The sequence below is a fragment of the Podarcis liolepis genome (genome assembly GCF_965112155.1).
Source record: "Podarcis liolepis genome assembly, chromosome: 9".
Taxonomy (NCBI): Eukaryota; Metazoa; Chordata; class Lepidosauria; order Squamata; family Lacertidae; genus Podarcis; species Podarcis liolepis.
Window position 1 is genome coordinate 12,017,162 of NC_139564.1, and position 20,042 is coordinate 12,037,203.

Here is a 20,042-nt window from a genome sequence, read left to right on the forward strand (position 1 = left end):
GTATCAAATGTTCCTCTCCTGAGAGGTGGTGACCCAGGAGCAGGTTATTCTCTGCGATGGGTCCAGAGGACAGCTGGACAGCTGCATCCTGTCATAGCATGCGGGGAAGATCAATGAAACATACAACTCAGTGCTTAATGGTACAGAAATATCTCTTCATCAGCACTCCTAATTACACTTGCTTTGCATTTGAGAGAATGTGTTCTTGACCTCTTCGTATCATTGCTAAAGACGATGGTGCGAGAATGCGTCTTTGAAGTAGCCACCTCACCAAAATTTGCACTTACTTGGTTTGGAATGCAAATTTATCCAGCTCACATTGCAAACTGAGCAGAAGTTCACATTTATACCCCACCTTTCCTCCAATGGGCTCAAGAGGGTGTACATGGTTCACTCCTCGCCACAACGCCATGAAGTAGGTTGGGCTACACAATAATGGCTTTTCCAAGGTCATCTAGTAAACCTCATAGCTCAGTAGGGATTTGAATGCTGGTCTCCCAGGTCCTAGTACAGTACTATGCAATAGTAATTACCGTATTTTTTGCACCATAACACTCACTTTTTTCCTCCTAGAAAGTAAGGGGAAATGTCTGTGCGTGTTATGGAGGGAATGCCTACGGGTGGCATGCCTACGGATTTTCCTCCTCTAAAAACTATGTGCGTGTTATGGTCGGGTGCGTGTTATAGAGCGAAAAATACGGTATTCTTCTTCTTCTTCTTCTTCTTCTTCTTCTTCTTCTTCTTCCCCTTCCCCTTCCCCTTCCCCTTCCTCTTCCTCTTCCTCTTCCTCCTCTTCTATTCTTCTATTCTTATTATTATTATTAGTCCACCCCAGTGGCGTAGCGTGGGGGGTGCAGGGGGGGCCGGCCGCACCGGGCGCAACATCTGGGGTTAGGGCAAATCCACGGGTTAGGGGGCGCAAATCCATGGGTTAGGGGGCGCAAATTACTTGCCTTGCCCCGGGTGCTGACAACCCACGCTACGCCACTGGTCCACCCTTCATCCAAGCATCACAGGGCAGCTAACAGTATAATACAATATATGAAGAAAGTGCACTTCCCCACTTTCCCTGGTGCCCTGAGCACTGCTGTGGCAGCATCCCAGCTGTTGGGAACCTGGGAAATATAGTTCCCCATAACCCCAAGTCAATACTATGTGTGTCAGGCACCATGAAGAATTACATGTACCCAAGGCCTCTTGTGCATGGGAAGTAGCTGAGCACATCAGAGCCTAATTCTGAGCTGAGAGTTCACCAATTACTACTAGGCTGCAATTGTTTTATTGTATTGGTGTGCATTATAAATTGATTTTTTGTTGTTTATATCAGCCATACTACAGTATATGTACAAGTTAATATTTTCTCTCTTTGGTGCTGGTACTGCATTACCAGTGAATCCTAATCTATGGAGAGCTGCTTCCATTGTTCTCTCTCTTTTGTGAAATAATTTCTATTGGTTTTACAAATACAAAGTACAAATAAACACAAACTGACAAGACATTTCTATATATAGAGATTCTCCGAATCTTGGGACTTCCCCCATCCTCTCTTAGGAGTCTCATTTTAAACATCATAATGGGATTTGAACTGCCAACCTTCTGATCGGCAAGTCCTAGGCTCTGTGGTTTAACCCACAGTGCCACCTGTGCCCCATCTCTCTGTGAACATTGAATAAAAAACTCAGTAAGAACTCTTCTTGTTTATCTAATCCTTGGATGCCCACCGTTGGAGGGATCAGATTCCCTGAAACCAGACATTGCCTCAAGTGGACTAATGAGTGACTTGGCTCTGCTGCCTTCCTTCATCTGTCTCCAGCTTGCCTGTTTGGTAGCTTCCTGGCCTATCTGCGCGCGCACACACACACATGCACACAGAGTATGCTGCAAATAGCCAGTAAATGCCATGAACCCCTAGCCAACAGGATCATGGAATTTCCACAGCCTCGTGCATAAGTGCACATGGCGCACACAGGCACAAACCCTCACACCTTCCTCCCACGAATTTGTTATTGAAGAGGACCATTGACACAAGAGAGTGCCGTAGTTTGCATTATTGACCAAGATTAAGCTGCCGGAATTATCTTATGACATTGGAAAGATAAACAGTCACCTACGGTGGTGAAATGGATCACATCATTAACTCGGATGACATCTTGTGAAAAAGTGATTAATAGGCTACAGGAAAGCAGAGACAGATGTAATGAAATCTCCACTGCTTCCTTGAACTCTCAGCAATGTTACTAATAGACTGGATGGTCAGCAATGGAAAAAGGGAACATTTTTCCTGGTGTTAATTGTTCAGGACTCTTAATTAGGGATTGGATTAATTTGTGCCAGGGCTCAGTCCTGTTCTGAGTGCTTCAGCTTAGCCATGAAACATATGAGCTGGTCATACATCAGTGTACCTCTGAGAATGTGAAGAATCCTTATCATACATTTAAAAATCTGGCAGAGGAGCAGAGGAGGTTGGCTTATGCCAAACCAGACCATTGGTCCATCAAACTCAATATTGTCTAAGCTGACTGGCAGAGTCTCTTCAGGGTTTCAGGCAAGAGACTCTCCCTGAACCTGAGACCTTCTGCCCAAACTTTGACTTGCACCTTTCTTTAAAACATGCGCAAGCCATTTTTATTTTTTCACCCGACTTTTGGAGTTGGAGCATAACTGTATAGATGAGTGGATTTGCCCGATTTATTGTTAAATGGGCTTGTTCTGCCCTGCCTTCCACTACTCCTGAACTGAATATTAACTAGGGGGATTTATAAACTAATTACGAACTTGGGCCATGACATATACAGCAGAACCATACAAAGACCATCTTGACAATCTCTTAGTGCAGACCCAAGCCATCGAGTCTGAGCTTCCACAGCCACCTCCTGCCAGGAACCACCACTGGCATGAATGGCAACAACAGCAGCAGATATGCTCTATGCTTATGATAATATTTCATTCTCTTGTTAATTATGCTTTTAAAAAATGTGTATTTTATGTCTGATTTCCTTTAGTAATATTTTCTTTTGATTTTTGTTTTGTTTTGTTAACTTCGTTAACTTTGTTGCATTGAATGTGCATTATGCAGCTGACCTCCTTTGGAGAAGTATAAAAACAGAAGGATTGCTGCATGCCGGTTCATGTATTGGTCCTGGAAATCTTATGAACAGGGTTGCAGTTCCTCTGAAAGAACAGGTGATGCTTAGGGGTGCTCTTGGAACTGTCTTTGTCCTGTCCAAGTGGAGCCAGGTGAACTTTCACCTGTCCAGGTGAAGCTATGTGCAGATAGTTACTATAGCTATAATGTTAACTGTTGGGTTTTTTTTTTTTGTTACTATTAGTATCATTTGTATGAATACCCTCCCATCAGATGTCAAAGAGATAAACAATTACATGACTTTCCGAAGACATCTGAAGGCAGCCCTGTTTCAGGATGTTTTTAATGTTAGATGTTTTGCTGTGTTTTTATATTATGTTGGAAGCCACTCAGAGTGGCTGGGGCAGCCCAGTTAGATGGCCAGTGTATAAATTCTAAATTATATTATTATTATTATTATTATTATTATTATTATTATTATTATTATTATTAGCAGTATTACTATTATTACTTTTTCTTTCTTTTCTTTTCTTTACCTTACACCTTCCTTTTATTTGTTAAATTTGCAAATAAAAAATAATTTGCAAAGGGGAGGGAATACGACTAGGTAATTCTGAATTCTAAAATCTGGGAAGAAGTTCAGATGAGACCATCGGAAGCATCCCTTAAATTGCTCACATTGCCAAAGAAAAACTGGGCAGCTGATGATCACACTAGTACAGTAACCATTCTACTGCAGCTCTTGTTAATGTTGGTTTAAGCACCTATTTTCCTGAGAGATGAGAGACATACAAAAGCCTTTCGTGGGTTGATTTTCCATGTTGAAAGAGTACTGGAGACTTATGGTGCTATAAGACTGACTTACATGCAATTATGAGTAGGGGAAACAGGTGAGCAACTAGACAGTGCTTGCCTCTAAAGCAACATCAGTTGGTTCCTCCAAAAGCAAACAAGATGTAGTTCTTGCAGATATTCTTGCTCACTTCTTGCCAACCAGATGAATTTTTTAAAAGCCAGTTATTGCACCTGTCTGTTTCCCAAACCATTATTTTCCAGCTCCACCCGTGAGGGTGGGGATGTTCAGTACCTAGTAGCAAACAACCATCAGAAACCGTAAGTGCTCATTTAAAAACCTTCTTTGGCAACTGTTGAAGTGAAGTGTAGAGAACATTATTGCTTTGCTTGGCATGATACAATGTCATTCCTGTGAAGAATCTTTTTAAGTTCACGTTCAGTATGCTTGGTGCAGTACAGATCACATAATTATTCTGCAAAGCAGATGGGGATCTGCCTGCCGGTCATTCATAATTTTTTAATGCAAAAATGTTACATGTTGACTTCCCAGCATGAGTGCTTAACTTTGTTTCCTGCCCTTACATTCCAATAAATCTGATGGTGTCAGTCGCTGTGACTTGTGTTTTAAATATTGTTTATTTTATTTATTTTTAACAAATCTCGTTGAAAGCAGAACCTTAGTCAGGACTAACAAGTTCCTTGGAGCCTGTTGCTCGATTATGTCCTATTGTGCCTCAAATCTTTATATATAATAAATCTCCAGCCATGCAAGAAGAGCAAAGTAGTGAATAAAGTAGAAACTGACAGTTGTTGGTTCTGTAGGGAGTGGGAGAGGGATGGCAGCCATGTGTGGAAAGGTTTTCGCATATAGTACATAACTGAAGTGATAAAAGGGATTTTTCAGACTCAAGCAGCAAAGGACCCATTGGTTTTTAAATACAATTTAAACTAGGTGAAACATAGGACCCACAGAGTATCAATCCAAGGTACTGTACTCCTCTTTCAAATGATTTTATGTGTGAAACCAGAGGTGAGGAACCTTTATCAGCTTAAGAACCACATTCCCTTCTGGGTAATCATGTGGACACTACATTCTAGAGATGGGTTAAGCCAGGGGCAAAAGTGGTGCCTTGCGTACTATTGGGGTGAGGTAATGGCAAACCTAGACAGCACCTTAAAAAGCAGAGACATCACCTTGCCGACAAAGGTCTGTTTGGTTAAAGCTATGGTTTCCCCAGAAGTGATGTATGGAAGTGAGAGCTGGACCATAAAGAAGGCTGATCGCCAAAGAATTGATGCTTTTGAATTATGGTGCTGGAGGAGACTCTTGAGAGTCCCATGGACTGCAAGAAGATCAAGCCTATCCATTCTGAAGGAAATCAGCCCCAAGTGCTCACTGGAAGGACAGATCGTGAAGCTGAGGCTCCAATACTTTGGCCACCTCGTGAGAAGAGAAGACTCCCTGGAAAAGACCCTGATGTTGGGAAAGATTGAGGGCACAAGGAGAAGGGACGACAGAGGACGAGGTGGTTGGACAGTGTTCTCGAAGCTACCAGCATGGGTTTGACCAAATTGCGGGAGGCAGTGGAAGATAGGAGTGCCTGGCGTGCTCTGGTCCATGGGGTCACGAAGAGTCGGACATAACTAAATGACTAAACAACAACAACAACTATGGCATCTTCTGCCCAACATGCTGATATGCTGTTGTTTATGAGAAGCAACTTGATTTGCACATCTCAAGCCAATACAGAAACTGAAACTGAATCTCCTCGGTGTAATGGGTCAGTGTGTCTGGCTGTTAACCAGAAGGTTAGTGGTTCACGCCCATTCAAGGAGGCTGTAGGCAAGATTCCAGCATTGCAGAGGGTTGGACTAGATAGTTCTCGGGGTCCCTTTACATTCTACAATTCTACGACTCTATCCTTTGAAATTTGAACGTCTCTGAATTTTGCAATGCAGTTATCCAACCAAACAATGTGTTCAAACATTATATATTAGGAGAAAGTGTGTATAAACATGCATATATTCTTGATGATGACATACAAAAAAATGCATTTTTTAATGCAAAAATGTACATGTTAGGAGAAATTACATGTTGGATTGCAAGTTTGCGCATAGCTCAGTTGGTTAGAGTGTGTCGGGCTTCGGGGAATTGGCTTCTTCCCCCATGGCAGTAAATAAGAAGGAATGAAAGGAACATCTTACCAGTTAGAAACTTTAATAATTACAGCAAGAGAACAAAGAACACATCTTCTAGAAATGGCGGTGCTCCCAATTAAGCGACACTCCCCTCTCCATCCCTATTAATCTACGCCACTCCTACGTTTTGTAATCTGAATTTGTACCCTCTGCGCTTTCTGTTCTGACACTTTCTGAGCTCTCTGTGAATTTGGAGAAGGGGTTGGATGCTATCCAGAGACTGTGAATCTGTTAACTCTTTCTCTTCTAGTGTTTCTTCTGCTAGCTGTTCCCCATTCAGTATTTCCCAGCTTCTGCCTTCTGAACTATGCCCCTCTACAAACCACTGTTCCAAATCTATACCGTCCTCCTGCTCCTGGGAAGATTCAAGATCAGGGGGATGAGGTGGCTCCCACCAATCCTCCTCAGTGCAGCCCTCCTCAGCATGATCCCTTACAGAGTGTAATGCTGATAATGCCAAGGTTGCAGGTTCGATCCCTATATGGGACAACTGCATTTTTCCTACATTACAGGGGATTGGACTAGATGATCCTCAGAATCCCTTTCAGCTCTATGATACTATGATTATATGATACCTAATTATTCAGGGTGGCTAAAATGAAATTCATTACTGTAAAATTCACTACCAATATGGAGGACTTTAATATAGGATTAGGGCCACGGGTGGCGCTGTGGGTTAAACCACAGAGCCTAGGACGTGCTGATCAGAAGGTTGGCAGTTCGAATCCCTGCGACTGGGTGAGCTCCCATTGCTCGGTCCCTGCTCCTGCCAACCTAGCAGTTCGAAAGCACGTCAATGTGCAAGTAGATAAATAGGTACCGCTCCGGCGGGAAGGTAAACGGCGTTTCCGTGTGCTGCTCTGGTTCACCAGAAGCGACTTAGTCATGCTGGCCACATGACCCGGAAGCTGTACGCCAGCTCCCTCGGCCAATAAAGCGAGATGAGTGCCGCAACCCCAGAGTAGGTCACGACTGGACGTAATGGTCATGGGTCCCCTTTACCCTTTACCTAATATAGGATTAGACAAAATTCATGAAGGATATGGCTTTGAATGGCTACTAGCCATGATGCCTTCAGGATCAGAAGCCCTTTGCCTCTGAATTCCAGTTGCTGTATCCTACCTTCAAGATCAGAAGCCCTTTGCCTCTGAATTCCAGTTGCTGGAATTTCTGCAGGTGGGCAGAGCACTGTCGTGCTCATGCCCTGCATGTGGGCTTCTGGTTGGCCATTGTGAGTACAGATTGCTAGACTAGAGAGGCCTTTGACATATCCAATTCATCAGGGTTCTTCTTGTGATCTTATGGAATATCCTCTACCTTCATAAGCAGCTCGGAATGAAATTATAATGCACTCTGTGTGTCTGTGGCTCCTCCCAATGTGCACACACTCACTTGTGAAGTCCAGCACGTGATTCAGCATCTCAGAAAGCGTGTGTAATGAAGCTACAGCCTTTTAATTTAACCGTGTAGGTCTGCTTAGTGGCAATCGAGAGGAATTATTAATTAACCAATTTTATAATAGAGTATACAGAGGCTATCCAGGAGCCTAAGGGGAAAGAGGTCTGTAATTGACCAATATCAAGTAAATTAAATTATGAAAATGAGGTTTCAAAAGCCAGAGGAAGAGTGACGGAGAACAGCCCTTTGCTATATAACCATGGCTTGCATGTGTGTCTGTCTTTTAATTCTCTTGCTCTGCTAATGGTGTTTGTTGTCTGTCCATCCTTAAGGTCATTGGTAATGTGTCCCACGCTGAGAATTATGACCATCAGCAAGAAATGAGAAATTAATTTGCTTTAAATGACACCAGACATTATCAGGAGACAGACTACATTCCAGCCACCAAAATGACGCCTAATGAAGAGTTTAATTCTGTCATTAAGGTTACGTGGGCTTACTGCACTGTTCAGCTTGAAAAACCACCCATTCTGTTGTCAGAATATTTTTTTTAAAAAACACACACACACACACCAACAAGTGGTGAATTTAGGACTAAAGTGTGTCAAACAGGAGAAATTATTTTTGCCTTTTTTAAAGACACAGCTTAGAGTGAACTAATGTTGCAACTAATTTATTGCTAAGCACGCTCCTTAAATTCTCCTCTGCAACATTTGATGTTAAATATTCTTCTTTCAGTTTCTGTATCTGTTGACATCCTTTGATATATAATCTCAGTATCTGAAATGTGAGAGTTCAGCTTTGATGGACATTGCTGGCATTTAATATTGGATAGGTAACATGCAACAGTATTTAATATTTGCAAACCAGTGGCTTATGAGATCCCTCCTTTGGTGGGACCAAGACAGTCAAGAGATGACAACAAGTCTAACAAGTGATATTATGAGGGCAGCTTTTGGACAGCCATATACAAGGCCCTGCTAGTTTTAACATCAGCCAGGATGGAAGATGTAGAAAGCAGCTTGAGGGGGAATACGTATGTGAGCTCCAGGGGTGGTGGCATCCTTTCCCCTCATTCCTAGGTTCCAAAGCTTTATAATGGTCTGTCCAGCTCAGTATTTATCTGCACTGATGGGCAGCAGCTTTCCAGAACTTCAGACATGGTTTTCTCCCAGCCTTCTGCATGTGAAACTTGCAAAAATCAACATTTGAGACTGAAGGAAATCTCCACGCAGCGGTGAGAAGAAGAAGAAGAAGAGTTTGGATTTGATATCCCGCTTTATCACTACCCGAAGGAGTCTCATAGCGGCTAACAATCTCCTTTCCCTTCCTCCCCCACAACCTCTGTGAGGTGAGTGGGGCTGAGAGACCAGAGAAGTGTGACTAGCCCAAGGTCACCCAGCAGCTGCATGTGGAGGAGCGGAGACGCGAACCCGGTTCCCCAGATTACGAGACTACCGCTCTTAACCACTACACCACACTGGCTCTCTTAACCACTACACCACAAAAAGTGTTTATTGCTATCAATAAAGGCTCAGTGGGATTACTCTCCAAAGGCTGAGCAACTCCCCAGGGGAGGGGCTCCTTAATATACACAGCTGTTATCCGTTAAAGCAGTACATATGCATAAACTTCCTCCAATCCAAAGTTACAATGCCCTACTATTGCAAAAGTTTCTACTACTACTAGTACCATATATGGTCTTTCCTTCATGCATATTCATTAAGCAAGCACACGAAGAACTCCCTCTAAGCAGCACCTCACTGCACGCGATCTCTTTGCATTCCATTCTTTATATGGGTTTACCTTGAGGCAGTTTAGGACATAGAACAGAACACCTCTCCCTTCTCTTATGCAAACATGGTGGAATGCGTATTTGCAAGATAAGGCACTACAAATAAACAATTGGAACAAGGCTAATCCTGTTACAAGATTAGAAAGGCCTAGCCTGGCTTAGAGGTTTCTATATGCATCAAAACAAATGGTCTGCCAATGGGCTACAGCCTTCTACTGCAGGTGGAGAAGGCTTCTGAGAGCAACCCCCTCATCCCCAAGGGTGGATCTCCCTCTCTACCCATGGGGGAAGGAAATCTGCAAAATGCTATGACCTCCCAGGCACCACGTGATTTAACACAGAGACACGATTAACTAGGGAGAAATCATAAATTCAAAATGCAGATTCACCCACTGAATTTCTTTCCTTTCCTTTGCATTCAAAAATGTCAGCAGTGGAATTTTGTCCAAAGTTCAAGTATTTGCAAATATTCTTTTCAGCTCTGTTTTGGACTACTGTGCACAAACTATAAAGGTAAAGGTACCCCTGACTGTTAGGTCCAGTCATGGATGACTCTGGAGTTGCGGCGCTCATCTCGCTCTATAGGCCGAGGGAGCTGGCGTTTGTCCAACTTCCGGGTCATGTAGCCAGCATGACTAAGCCACTTCTGGCGAACCAGAGCAGCACAAGGAAATGCTGTTTACCTCCCTCTGGAGCGGTACCTATTTATCTACTTGCACTCTGACGTGCTTTCAAACTGCTAGGTGAGCAGGAGCTGGGACCAAACAACGGGAACTCACCCCATCGCAGGGATTCGAACCGCCGACCCTCTGATTGGCAAGCCAAGTGGTTTAGAGCACAGCACCACCCGTGTCCTCATGCACAAACTACAGATGGCATAAAAGCCAGTGTGTGATGTACAAATCTTATTTAACTCAGAGAGGTCCTTCTTATGTTTTATTTAAACTGCATGGAGATTTTTATTATTATTATTAAGCACCCTTTAAATTATATTAAATAAACAAGCTTCATGCTTAGGATGCTCACTGTGGTCAAGTGATTTCATCTACCCCACAACGGTACTGTGAACATAAAATGAACAGGAAACATGCCAACACACCCAATTTGTGCTGCTTTGAGCTCATTGGAATAAAGGTGAGAAGGGGTCACAAATGTGACAAATATTTCTGGTGCCTCATCCCTGAAACCCTGTCTCCAAGCAGGCCCACCTGGGTCGCATCATCTCTGTTATCTCTTTGGCACCAGGTGAAGGCACAAAAATTAGCCAACATTCAATCAAATCCACGCTGTTTACTTCCTGCAAATGGCAGCTTTGTGGTAAGATGTTATTGCTCGTGATTGGAAAAACAAATAAATCTACCCTTCATGGAGTTGAAAGTTATACTGTGAATCTTCCACAACTGATATTTTCATTTGTGTGTGTGTGTATCCTTCTTTGTCATTTTCCCAATGAAAATTAGCCCAGCACTGATCTCAATGTTAATATATTCCTGCTTACATTTGACTTCTGAATGTGTTATGGCTAATTATCATTACACAGGACGAGAGATCAGAGCCCTGAGTGAGGTGCGCGGTATGAGAACAAAAGGGGGCCGGATCGACCATTTGGCATGAGGCCCAAATGTAGCAATCAAGCCTCTTGAAGCTGGTGGAATCATTCTTTGTTTTCATTGAGAGAGAGAGAGAGAGAGAGAGAGAGAGAGAGAGAGAGGGAAATGTTGGGAAGTAAAGAGGGCAGAGGCAGGAAGGGGTGAGGGTCAGGAGGGATGAAATTTCCCCTTGAACATGATGTCAATATGTTGGCATGTCTCCTTTTATTAAGATGCCATCCAACAGATAACAAGTCCTGCTGTGTTTTACCAACATAAAAAATTAGACTGGAGACCGAGGAGCGGCAGGCGGCTTTTGGCACCAAGAAATAATCACACTTGATGTGGAAAGTAAAGTAAAAGGAGCCATCTGTTCGCTGCAGGAGGACGTGAAAAATCACATTAACATATTGTCACTAACATCATGAAATACACAGTTAATAATAAATTTAGTTATCATGGCAAGCCGCACCGTGTGCTTCTTTAGCAAAAGTCATGGGAAGAAGATGTGCTCGCTTATGTCCCCTTACGGAACACACACACACACACACACACACACGATCAATATTTCCTCGAAAGCCTTTGCTATGCCATTTGCTTCCACATCTGTGAGCTCCTCTACTTGGAGACCTGGAAACCACTGAATCTGCGGAGTCCCTTGCCCTTCAAATAGGGATGAGCGAATCTGTCAATTTCATTTTCTCTCAATTTCTCATTCTTCCCATATTAAGTTCAGTTCTTCATCTTTCAAAATCAGTCTGCAGTTCTTTTTTTTATATATAAAAGAGTCCTCATGAAAATTCATCAGAATTTTAGTGTGATTTTCTCCTAATATACACAGTTTTATATGCAATTTTGCCTAACATAGGCAATATGCAAAGCAATTTTCCCTAGCATAATGAACCTTGGCATGTTTTATTCACCAATATCCACACTTCGTGCACAATTTTCTCTGGTATGTGCATTTTTGAACACATGACGTGGCTGGATAACTGTGTTGCAAAATTCACAGAAGTGCAGATTTCAAAGGATGCACAAATTTCATTTTGTTTGGCTTTGGAAAATGCAAATTAGGCACGTTTGCTGCTAGCTATGAACTGAAGGAAATATCTCCCCCAACTCTGCCTTTAATCTAGATTTTTTTTGTGGCATCTTGACTTGGCAGGCTAGCACAGTAAAAGAAAGAGAAAAAGAAGTCAGGGTGAGATCTGGAGAGAAACATGGGAATGGATTAGATCTGGAATGAAATTTGGTTTTAAAACCTCAAGCCTGTTCTGTTATCTTAATGACCAGTGCCAATTATGGTTTCTGTTGAACGTTTAGAGACCAGGTGGTGCAATACTATGTATCAAAGTATTGAATTTATTAAGTCAATATGTTTTTTTTTTTTAATATGTTCAATATGTTGTGTTATTGCTTTATGTTTCTAGCAAACAGTTAAGATTGAAGAGTGTGATGCATTCCCATGTAGGCACAGCTGACTACATGAGAAGGGTTTAGCGTGATCAAGGATCGATTGAGTCCTGTTTATCTCTTTTGCCAGTGAATGGTCACTAGAGTGTTCTTGGCCATTACTGGTTGGGGCTGAGCCAAAATTCTCCAGGTATGCTTTTTGCCTTAAAAGTAGCCATTGGGCAGCAACAGTAGGTCAGGATGGGGGGGGCAGGGACCAAAATAGCTTCCAAAATAATCTTTAATAGCCCTCCTTTCTTGCTCCCGTGCCAGGTTCACTGCTTTCTGCTTTCTCATTTGCTCCCCTACCCCTACCTAAATTAATGCAAATCTAGGAGTGTGACATGTCACTACAAATCCTCCAGTGGGAACTGCGCTCTGACTTTATGCAAATCCAGGGTTGTGATGCGGCACTACAAACCCTCTAATGCAGACTGTGTGATGACACTCTTACATTTTTATTATATGCAGGATTTTTCTTCAGAGGGAACTCACAGGAACTCAGTTCTGGCACCTCTCAGGTGAGTGCCATTGCCATTCTAAGAGAATGAGCGAGGTGAGTTCCGGCATCTCTTTTTCTAGAAAAACAGCAATGATTAAATGTAAGAAACACATAATGCATTTGACAATATCTCTTCATTTGTTTTTAAAATGTCAATATTTAGGATTACGTCATTGTAATGTAGCCTTACCAAATGCTCTCTGGTTATCAAACTCTGGCATAAAGTGCCATATTGGTGTAAGAAGAAGGAAAACCAGTGAGCTAATAGACCTGATTCAATCTTATGCTGTTAGCATAAAGGTAAAGGTAAAGGGACCCCTGACGATTAGGTCCAGTCTTAACCGACTCTGGGGTTGCGGCACTCATTTCGCTTTATTGGCCGAGGGACCGGCATACAGCTTCCGGGTCATGTGGCCAGCATGACTAAGCCGCTTCTGGCGAACCAGAGCAGCGCATGGAAACGCCGTTTACCTTCCTGCCGGAGTGGTACCTATTTATCTACTTGCACTTTGACGTGCTTTTGAACTGCTAGGTTGGCAGGAGCAGGGACTGAGCAACGGGAGCTCACCCCATTGCGGGGATTCGAACCGCCGACCTTCTGATCAGCAAGTCCTAGGCTCTGTGGTTTAACCCACAGTGCCACCCGCGTCCATACAAAGCCCTAAATGACAAAAGTGCTTGAAAAAAACCCTTTACTATTGCTACCTGGACTATATATAGAAGTCAGCAGAGGATCCCCTGCTTGTGGTCCTGGCTGTGGTAAAAGCCAGAAGAATGGTGATACAGGGCAGTGGAATTTCGGGGGAAGTTCTCTATATGCAGAACTCTGCCCTAGAGGATAGTCATTTGGCTCCCGCCGTGGAAAGTTAAACAGCAGCTGAAAATATTATTTATTCTAGTTTTTGTAATGATTTTGCTACACACACACACACACACAGAGAGAGAGAGAGATGCTCTCTTTTTCTTTTGGAAATAGGGCAGAATACGAATACTATGAATAAATAAATAAAAATAAAGAAGTGCAGTGGAATACTTTATAGATGAGACTTCGCTAGGGAAGGATGAATCATTCTATTTCCATGTCACTTCTCCATGTGTTCACTCTGAAGTCTGTAGCAGTCTGTTTCTGCATTAATTAGCATTTTTCAAAAAAAAGAATCTACATGAAGATTTGTATTAAATGCATAGTTGTTAATATATTTTCTCTTAAAATGCACATTTTAAATGTATCTTCATAGGATTTGTATTTATTTTTAGTTGAGATTGTTACAACATTCCAACCCACAGATTAGCCCAGGGGGCACATGCAAACCTAAGAAGAGACCTGCCGAATAAGACCAAAGGCCTATCTAGTCCAGCATCCTGTTATCACAGGGGCCAACCAGATGGCTGTATGAGAAGCCCACAAGCAGGTCCTGAATGTAACAGCACACCAGGGGCAGATTTAGAGCTCTGTGAGCCATGTGCATGCACTGGGCACTGAGCCAAGGGGACACCGTCTCAAAGCCCAGTAAGTGAGGTGGTGGCCTTTAGGAAAGTTTCTAATCCATAATTTACTTCTGACTTCTGCTCAGTAGTTGAAGCTAAGACCTCCATGATGAATCTGACTATGGACTAACATGAATTTATCTCTACTCACAGATAGGTAGCCGTGTTGGTCTGCCATAGTCAAAATAAAAAATTCCTTCCAGTAGCACCTTAAAGACCAACTAAGTTAGTTCTTGGTATGAGCTTTCATGTGCATGCACACTTCTTCAGATACACTGAAACAGAAGTTGCATCTGTTCCAATTGTACAGACAGAGACTCTCACCTAAGAGATCTACAGCAAACCTTTTCAGAACTAAAATACCCAGCAGATGAAGTTAGACAACAGATCAACAGAGCCAGACTGATACCCAGAGAGAACTTGCTGCAAGACAGACCCAAAAAAGAAAATAACAGAACACCTCTAGTCATCACATACAGCTCCCAAGTTAAAACAGTACAACGCATCATCAGAGATCTACAACCTCTCCTGGACAATGACAGTTCTCTTTCTCAAGCTCTGGGAGGAAGACCTTTCATTGCCTACAGACAGCCACCCAATCTTAAACAACTCCTAACCCACAATAATACTACAACCAGACTTAACACGGACACTGGCACCAGAGCCTGCAATAAACCCAGATGCCAACTTTGCTGCCACATACACCCGGACAACACCATTACTGGCCCCAACAACATCACACATACCATCTCGGGACTATTTAATTGCTCATCATCTAACATTGTGTATGCCATCAAATGCCAACAGTGTCCTTCAGCTCTCTATATTGGACAAACAGGCCAAACCTTATGCCAAAGAATAAACGGACATAAATCTGACATCAAGAATCACAAAACAGAGAAACCAGTAGGAGAACACTTCAATCTCCCAGGACATTCTATACAAGATCTCAAAGTAGCTGTTTTACTACAAAGGAATTTCAGAAATAGACTGGAAAGAGAAGCTGCTGAATTGCAACTCATTACCAAACTTAAAACCATGGATAGACCTGGTCTGAACAGAGACATTGGATTCTTATCTCATTATACATGACCAAGCCATTTCTCACCTTCTCACCCCTTGCCTTTTCCTGTAAGACCTATTACAGTCGTTAAGAGTCGTCAACAGGCTCATCTCAGCTATCTGCCAATCTCCCATTCCCACCACCCTTCTGAGTAATACCCCTCCCCACCTTCTCACTATATAGAAGGATCTGGCAACTTCTGTTTCAGTGTATCTGAAGAAGTGTGCATGCACACGAAAGCTCATACCAAGAACTAACTTAGTTGGTCTTTAAGGTGCTACTGGAAGGATTTTTTAAATTTTATCTCTACTCATAAACCCTTATCTCTAATTCTGTAACGAATTATTGTGTTATACATATTTTTATGAGTTTGAGTTTGTAATCTGTTAGAGTTTGTAATCTCTATTTCAGTTTGTAATCCTTGTCAGAATACATACTTTTGAATGGATTAGTTTTTGTTACTATTAACTATTGATTTGCGAGTAGGGACCACTCCCACTATTGAAACTTACATTGGCCTGAGTTCCTGGTGTGCTTATTTCTTGGGCTTTAGGAAGGAGGCATGAGGCTCTAACGGGGTCCTAGAGTCCTGTTACCTCATCCTGAAGCCTAGTTAGGGCTTTCCCAGAGCCCTTGCATCTCCTTCTCAAAGCTGGGTGCCTCCTTACCTACCGTTGGGAAGCCAGGGTGATTGTTGGGTGGGTGTTGCCAAATTTTGACCTCACACAGAATACCATAGTACCCAAGCCCACCACTGAGCAGACTCCCCCTTTGTGATCCTGAGCAACTGGGATTCTAAGAGTGGAGGCAGAACATAGCCTTCATGGCTAATAGCTATTGATAACCCTTTTCAAACCTAGACAGCATCTTAAAAAGAAGAGACATCACCTTGCTGACAAAGGTCCGTATAGTTAAAGCTCTGGTAGTGGTGTATGGAAGTGAGAGCTGGACCATAAAGAAGGCTGGTCGCCGAAGAATTGATGCTTTTGAATTATAGTGCTGGAGGAGACTCTTGAGAGTCCCTGGACTGCAAGAAGATCAAACCTATCTATTCTTAGCGAAATCAACCCTGAGTGCTCACTGGAAGGACAGATCGTGAAGCTGAGGCTCCAATACTTTGGCCACCTCATGAGAAGAGAAGACTCCCTGGAAAAGACCCTGTTGTTGGGAAAGATGGAGGGCACAAGGAGAAGGGGACGACAGAGGACGAGATGGTTGGACAGTGTTCTCGAAGCTACAAACATGAGTCTGACCAAACTGCGGGAGGCAGTGGAAGACAGGAGTGCCTGGTGTGCTCTGGTCCATGGGGTCACGAAGAGTCGGACACAACTAAATGACTAAACAACAACAAACCCTTTTCTCTGAAGCTGTCCAAGATGGTGATCTTCTCTCTCTCCAAATGGACTGAATTCCATAATTTACAGATTACAGACCAGTTCATTTCAGGATTCCCAACATTCATGTTCCTCAAGCATCCCTAGGATTAATAGTCTGACTATATGGACTATTGCTTGAGCTACAGGGTAGGCAATTTCAAAAGTCTATATAAGAGCTTGCATACCAATGTTTGGGGTTCCTCTCCTCCCTCCCTGCGTGGGGGAGTGGGGGACCCTGTTGCAACAGTTTAGTAAATATCATGCTTACTAGCTGCTTTGCTTCTCGATATTCTCTGGTTGGCCTCTGTTATTTTCTCCTACTGATAGAAAACCTACATAAGGACTCTACGGGCTCTTGGGTACCCATAAAGGAGCAGTTTTTTTCTTATAACAGTGAAGTAGGTAAGAAAATGCACAAAAAGTCACAGATATTATTATTATTCAGGATCCAGCTCAAGCAGGGCTGTGCCACAAGTTTGCAATTCCCTTTCGCCTCGCTCGTGCCAGACTTCTGCCACCAAACCGTAGGAAAAGCTCTTCTTTCCCTCTTTAGGAAGCAGCAGGTCTCCTCTTCAGTGTCAGCCACCCGTCTGATCCTGCAGGAGGATCGCCGGGCTTCCCATGGGTCCATTAGCCAGTGTGATGAAAGGGAAGGAACTCGGTGCACTTCAGAGTTGTGAAGTTGTGTCTCAGTTGTCCCCTCAGGCTGATTGCCGAGCCCATCTGCCATCGATTTTCCCCATAAGCAAAGAGGTCCTGTACGGTGCATCATGAAACAGCTAATAAACAATAACAAAAAGGAGAGAGACTGTCGGGTGGGGAAGCAACTGAGATTTTGTTGTTGAGATTTTGTTGTTGTTGCATACCTCCATTTCCCTGCCACTTTGTTTGCAAAATCTCATAGGCTATGCCTTCTGTAGAGTTGATACTTATGAAAGCACAATCTAAACAGAACTGAGACAAAAGTACCCAGTTTTTTTTTTGGTGATAAAACATTCCCCGTTTCAGCATTATTTGCAAAAACAAAGTTTGCTTATTCACTTACAGCACCCTTACTTCTCAATTGCCCTGGCATTCTCAGTGACATCTTCACACAGCCAAATCTGGTTGTTCTGCTATAAGGCTATTTATGGTGCCATCCCTGATTGGATGGACTCACCCACCTGACTAGCTGCTGCTGCCCTCTCTTCTGCTTTGTTGAATGAGTGAAGCATTCTCCAATAAGTAACATTTACAGAGCTTGCCTTCCTTTGCAATCCTGATTCCAAACTAATTCAGAAAGTACATTGCTAGGAGCATTGAGTTGTGATTGATCTTCCAATAGGAGGCCTCCTGGCATGTGATTTATTTAATGGGTTCTATCAATGACCTAAACAACATGCATTAGGAAAGTTCTTTGAGCTTCATCACGCCATTTCAGAATGAGATATTATAAAGAGCTCTAAACACAAGGATCTTGACATACCAGGTGCTCCCAGACGGGTGTTTATTGTGTGATGGGTGCTCCTCATCAATGTCTCCTTTTTCTATTTGCAACTTCCACATGACATTGTTGGCGTCAAAATGCTATCCTGTGTCCCCACCACCACCTTACTTAATCCAGATCTCCCTTTTCCAACAACTTTGTGATATCTGAATGACCCTTCAGACTATTAAGTCCCTGTCTGGAAGCCAACCCTGCCAAACAACCAAACATAATGGCTCAGAACCGATAGCAAGCTTTCGAGACCATTGCTTTGATTTATTGAGTGGCACTGGGCTCCGGCATCATTTCCTGGAAAGAGCACTTGTCTTCCTCTAACAGGGGCTAATATTACTTCAAGCTGTTGTCAGTTGACATGGCGAAATTGCTTAGATGCACTCTGGGCAGAGTCGGCTGCTGCTGATTACCTTTAAGTATTCAAAGAGCAGAAACCCTGGGGGAAGATGATGAGTTGTCCGCCGAGTAGGATGCCTCCTGCCATGTAAACAAACTCCTGAAGTCCTTCAGGCTTTAATGAAGACTAGGTCCCTGCGAGAGAGACCCCAGTCGGCACTGTGCCGCTGCATCAAGCTTGTGCAATTTTCAGGGAGAAAGTGATTGGAGGCAGTTCTTGCGACGCACGTAATCTACTAATCACCACTCAGAGACTTCTGGTGGTTAGAAGCAGCGGGGGGAATTGAGTTTTTATGAGCTGAAGGAGACACTGGCATATGTTGCCAGGGGAGGGGGGCATCTTCAGGGGAAGGGGTCCTGCTTAAATATTTATGGATTAAGGATTGGTTGGGATCTCTGCGGCCTTTGCATGCTGAGCTCTTAGATTTTAACTCGGGGGAGAGGAATCAGCTTCCCTAGAAACTCAGAGACATTTGCTTTCTCCTTCTCATTTTTAAGTTTCCGTACTTCTGTATCCAGCAACACATTTCTGAAGTGTGATGCTTAAGTGGCCGACAACCATGTTGGGACCAGTGCGATCCTTCTCCCTCTTTCAATCGTTGTGGGATTCACCACCCACCCAGTCTGTATATGCCCCTTATGTAGGTGAGCAGGTGGGGTCATGTGAGGACCTTGCTATTGTACATTTGGTTGCCGTATTCGGGGCCAGGAAGGAAATTTTCCTGCAGACAAAGTGGACACTCTGCAAGTTTTCACCTACCAACAAATGCCCAAACTTTTGGTGGATAAGGCACTGGGTTGGATCCCTAGCTGATCAGGTACCCTTCTAAAGGCCAGGAAAGGGTGTTTCTGTCTGGGGGTCCACACAGGGGCTGATGGGCCATAGCATCCTTCCCAATGGCAGCCCTGGCAGGATCTATCACTTGATGAATGTCAGTGGGTGATCCTTCATCAGGGCCGAGCCCCACGCTACTTACCAACCAGTAGACCGGCTGCTTGTAGGGATGTGTATAGAAACTAGGGGAGGATATACAGTGGTACCTCAGGTTACATACGCTTCAGGTTACATACATTTCAGGTTACAGACTCCGCTAACCCAGAAATAATACCTCAGGTTAAGAACTTTGCTTCAGGATGAGAACAGAAATCGTGCTTCGGTGGCCCGGCGGCAGCAGGAGGCCCCATTATCTAAAGTGGTGCTTCAGGTTAAGAACAGTTTCAGGTTAAGAATGGACCTCCAGAATGAATTAAGTACTTAACCTGAGGTACCACTGTATTTCTTAGATATTATCCTTCCTTACCCACGGTTGTGAGTTCAGCAGAGTACGTCCCCTTGTCAGCAAAAAAAGGAAAGCTGTTGATAAGTTAACTTTAGCCTTTCAGTAATCCAGGAAGCTGAAGACTGGCTTTCCTGGTATTTTCCC

The 20,042-nt window shown here is 43.3% G+C and overlaps 1 long non-coding RNA gene across 1 annotated transcript in view; it reads left to right on the forward strand.

The window, feature by feature from the left end:
• Positions 1-820: 820 nt before the first annotated feature.
• LOC310686055 overlaps positions 821-20,042 on the forward strand; it is a 448,979-nt gene continuing 429,757 nt past the window's right edge. Inside the window, exon 1 of the long non-coding RNA XR_014515686.1 lies at positions 821-990. This is a non-coding gene — a long non-coding RNA (uncharacterized lncRNA). The remainder of the gene's footprint in view (positions 991-20,042) is intronic.